The following is a 5,093-nucleotide window of genomic DNA, read 5'->3' as shown; positions in this document are numbered from 1 at the left end:
TTGAAAAAAATCATGAGATAGAAGCATAAATATAATATAAAAGATAATATTTTAAAATTGTATTATAGGAATATTAGCTATAATAAGTGGGAAAGATATATTAAAACCAGTAGTGTGTTACACTGGTCCAGAAAGAACTCATAAGGCAGACAAAAACTAATATTAGTTAAGGAAAATGGTCTGTTTTTAGGAAGTGCATCCAGAGAGATGTTACCTCAAAGAAATGCCAACAGTAACTGTGTGGTCCCCTGTTGTTACTCAGTGAAGTATCAAGGGTAGAGTGACTGGGTTAACAGCTCAAGCTTTCTTCAAAGATTTGTAGTATTGCATCAGTACAGTCCAAGTCTTGGGAGCCATGAAACCTTCAGGAGGTTTCTGGCCTTCCCTGGCAAGTTTGCCCATTCAAGCTCCTGAAATAAATTCAAAGTCTTCATGGTGTTCAGGGTCATAGTAGTCCAAACACTTCTTTTTCTTGTTGTAGGCTGCAACTCAGAAGGGAACTCTTTCCAAGGTCATTAGGGCAGGAGTCATTGTCAGCACTTTGGTGCTATGAGTTGTCTCATAAAGATTCTTCCCTGTTTCTGAATGAGATATGTCAGCAGGTTCTTGTCCAACAATGTTAAACTTGTCTCCTGCAACCATCCATGCTCTGCAATGCCACTGGATTCCAGGTGGCTCAGGACACATCGTGGGAGGTGGGAAGATGGCCACTACTGTTGTTTCAGGATATGGAACTCCTTCCTCCAGCACTGAATGATGCTGCTTCATACACATCAAAGGAGCATCATTGTCCTTTGTCCAGGCACCAAGAGGGTGAAGTAGAAGGACAGAGTGCCTGTAGCCACTCTCTGGAAGTTGCTTGTAGGTATCCTGCATTAATAAAGCATGTCCATTGCATGAAGTTAGATTCAACCTAGCAGACACGGGTTGCATAATTGAAATGCAATGACAGCATCAGCATTCAAAAAATTTAACATCTACTATAGCCCAATAGGAGTAAAACTATGTTAATCAAGACCATCGTCCCAATAAAGTCAGTTCAAGACCTGACAATCTCCAATCAACCAATCTCCTTGTTCCATAACCATCTTGATGTAGGGGTGGTTCTCCTATGTTGTTCCTCACTGTCTGGCACCACAGTCCTCCTTCCTGTGCTTAAGAAACTCTGGGTTGTGAAGAATAGTCATACAGCAGCCCTCCTATGTCAGAGCAAATGCAGACCAATCATCCAGCTTCTCTTTATCTTCATGACTTAGTTGTCAGAACTATAGGCACTGACAAGTTAATGATACCCCCCATCCATTTAAATGAAGGCACTGAAAGGACTCTCTCTCTCTCTCTCTCTCTCTCTCTCGGAGGCATTCAGTAGGGTTGCCCAACCTTCTGCTAAAACCGGCACCCACTACATATCCATTTAATTAATTTTCAATACTGGTAATATTTCCACACGTTTTTGCCAAATTAAGTTTATTGTCTGGCGTATACAGTTCTTTTACTTAGTGGCATCCACAGGTACAATATCCTGTTCCTGTAGAAGTTCCACAACTTGTTGGACACAGTCATTTATATCACAGGAGTCTGTTTTCAGCATCAATTAAGGGGCCTCTGTTTTTTTTATATTCAGAATTAATTCCAGTGAAGCCTTTAATTTCCCCAGCCCCGTGCTTTTTTGTAGAATCCTTTGACATTTCTGCGTAACAAACACACACAGGAGCATGAACAAACATTTCAAAAAAAAAAAAAAGGGTAAACCCTCATGAATTTGCCTTGCATTGTTGCATCCTTGAGTACTAGGCTATAGAAAACTTGTGACGCACAGTAAGCTAGCATCTGCAGTTCACCAACTTCTGTAGTGCATCGAACATTCTCTTCTCTGTCTTTGGACTAAAGCCAAGACTTCTAGTGAGAGCTTAGCGAGCGTTATCACCATAAGTGTCGCCACAGCATGGAATGCAACGGCAAACCAAATACTCCTCCGAAGCCATGTTCACCGTGGTCTTCCCGGCTCCACATAAGCCCGTCAGCCAAACTGCACAAGCATGGAAGGCACCTGTGGTCTCTCTCACCTGACCTCTCTTGTTCCTACGGACGTGGTGAGCTTGATCGGTGACATTAGTTGTTCTCTGAAACCCCATAATCACTCAGACATTCTTACACAGGGTCCCTGGCCCTGCAAGGCTGCAGAGAGCAGAGGAGCAGGGCGGGAAAGAAGGTGAGGAAGGGCGGGGCGAGAAGGCGGGGTGAGGTGGGGTCAGAAGGCGGGGCAGGGCAGGGCGAGAAGGCGGGGTCTCGTCGGATCTGGCGAGCCTGCGCAGAGGAAAGAAGACGTGCTCTCTCGGGGCTTCGATTGAGCAGCCAGTTTCCTCCTTGTGGTGCCTCGCTCACGGATAAAAAAGTATGTGTGCTGGTTTCGTTTTCTTGTGACATCGTTGGTTTTATATATCTGGACTTACAGAATGAGTTGGAAAATGTTGACTTCTGGGAAAAGTTTGTGAGGGATTGGTGTTAATTCATATTTAAATGTTTGCCAAAATTCGTCAGTGAAGTAGTCTGGTTCTGGACTTGGCTTTGTGGGAAGTTTTGAAATTACAATTACAAATTAGAGATCTCGAATTTTGTTTCGTTTTGAGTGAGTTTCAGTAATTGTTTCTAGGAATTTGCCCATTTCCTTTAAATTATCTAATTTATTTGCATACAATTATACTGTGGTACTTTTTATTTCTGTAAGTTTAGTAGTGGTACCATTTTTTAATCACTCATTTAAAGGTAATCATTATCATGCCTCATAGGGTAAACACTTCAAACTTGTCTTCTTAAACATTATGGTTTAAGGTTAAATGTTCTCTGAATTTCAAACAAATGGAATCATATAAAATATATTCTTGTCTGGCTTGCCCACTTTTATGTTCGTAAAATTCATCCCTGAAACTGTGGTTTCTTCATTTCATTGATGTATACTATTCCATCGAGTGACTATACCACAATTTATTTAGGTACATTTGGTTATTTTCAGTTTTTGGAATATTATAAAAAATCACTGCCGTTAATGTTCTTGAACATGTGTTGTTGCACACAAGCATGCAGTTATGTTGGGTTACACATAGGAATGATCTGCCAGGACATAGGGTTTGTGTCTGCTCAGATTTAGTTGATAAAGCCAAAGAATTTTCAATGTGGTTATTGTATCAGCTGAGACTCCCATTAGCAGTATTTTCCATCAAACTGTCTCCTTGCCAAAACTTTGTATTGTTATTAAACAAAAAAAACTTTAGACTTGCTAGTTTGGGTACAGTGTTACCACATTATGGTTTTAATTTGCATTTATCAGAGCAAAGTTGAGCTTCTTTTTGTATTATTTGTCATTTAGGTTGCCTCTTATGAAAAGTGCCTGTTAGTTCTCCTGCCTATTTTTCCATTGGATCATCTATTTTTTCCTTAGATTTGTAGGAGTTTTAACATATTCAGATAAGAGTCCTTCATTGGCTATATGTTTTGAAAATGTTTTCTTCCATGGTATAAATTTTGTTTTTTCTATTTATGTTTTCTTTTGGTGAACAAAATCCTAATATTAATGTAGTTCGATATTTGATGTTTTGGTTAGTGCTTCTTGGTGACTTGGTTAAAAATATATCTCCCTACGTCTAGCTCCTGGTGATGTTATATTGTAGATGTTTAGGTCAACAGCTCACCTAGAATCAATTTTGGTGTATATGGTTTGAGTTAGGGGTCAAGTTTTATTTTTCTCCGTATGGATGTTTAATTAATGAAGCATGATTGAGAAAGCATCTTTGTTCCATTATTTAGCAATACTTTACATGTCTTAAAATCAGTTGTCCATGTACGCATAAGATTTAAATGTGATCTACAGACCTGAAGGAAAAGGGAGCAAAAGATTTAATAGAATCTGGAGATGGAGGGAGAGCTGTAGCTACAGGAAAAGGCCACAGGACAAGACTGATGGCCTTAGCGAAACAGACCCTGACAAACTGTGGCACAAAAAGGGATAAACAAAGAAAAGTTCCAAATTTTGCCTCTGTTTTCCCCATAAACCCCTGTCCATTTACAACCCAAATGAAAACAGAAGCAGAGGAGCTTGTTGGTGCAATGCATACCCGGGATATAGCCCAGGTAGGAAGGTGAAGCAAGGATATGAGGGTTATATGCAAGATACCCAGCATAACCAAGCACATTTGCCTCTCAGCATCCTCTTGTCATTTGTCTAGGTGAAAGATTTGTTTCCTCATTGCAGGGGAAACCCAAACTACCCCAAGATAATATCTGATTGTGGAGTATGTTAATTCAGTCAAAATCATATCTGGAAAGTTTAGCTACCACTGTTTTTCTTTATATAAGAAAATGGGAACAGAGGTGGAAACAGTGTAAGGGAAACAATTAACTAACTTAAACCATAGCTGCTATAGACTCTACTTCTGTAGCTGAACATGAAGCTGAAGTTGATAGTGATAGCTGCCTTCTTTCACAATGCATTTTATGTTCCTATTATTATCCATGGCAGCTGGATAGTGTTCTTTACCTGGTGGGGTAACCCAAACCTCCATTCCTGTAGGATCTGAGTCCTTGATCCTATTTTTATTGGATTGTCATAGTTTGCCATAGTTCAGAATTACTGAGTTCAGCGAATGCTAAGATGCCCTAGTGAATTTTCTGCTTCCAGTAATAGTTTGTACCTATTGGGTGGCAGCAACCCAGTTTCCACTTGTAATCATGATCTGTCATCGTGGACTATGCAGTGATACCCTTTTTGTCTGTTTGTTACATGGCACAAGGGTCCACAAATTTCAGAAGACAGTATCAGCTTTTAGCTGAACAGGACTGTGACTACGTATCTTGGTAGATACACAGGTCCAAGTATTAGATACCAGCGTTCCTCTGTTGGACACAAACATTCCCAAAAAACAAATTTGAAGGGAAGAAAAACTTCCTCTGGTAGTTTATTGGTATATAATACCGAGAGGGTCCATTCTCACCTATATAATCTGATTCCTGTATATTTTAATTCTGGCCATAGGGCAGAAGTGCTAAGTATTGGCTGCTGGTTTAAGAATATACTTAATCCTTTATGCCAGGACCCC

The 5,093-nt window shown here is 40.0% G+C and overlaps 1 pseudogene; it reads right to left on the bottom strand.

Moving 5' to 3' along the window:
• Positions 1-297: 297 nt before the first annotated feature.
• Positions 298-2,187, bottom strand: LOC122479616 (annotated as a pseudogene).
• Positions 2,188-5,093: the final 2,906 nt, after the last annotated feature.

This window comes from Prionailurus bengalensis, chromosome C1 (genome assembly GCF_016509475.1).
Source record: "Prionailurus bengalensis isolate Pbe53 chromosome C1, Fcat_Pben_1.1_paternal_pri, whole genome shotgun sequence".
In the NCBI taxonomy this organism is placed as follows: domain Eukaryota; kingdom Metazoa; phylum Chordata; class Mammalia; order Carnivora; family Felidae; genus Prionailurus; species Prionailurus bengalensis.
The sequence above is the reverse complement of the archived record's forward strand: the minus strand, read 5'-3'. Positions and strand labels throughout refer to the sequence as shown.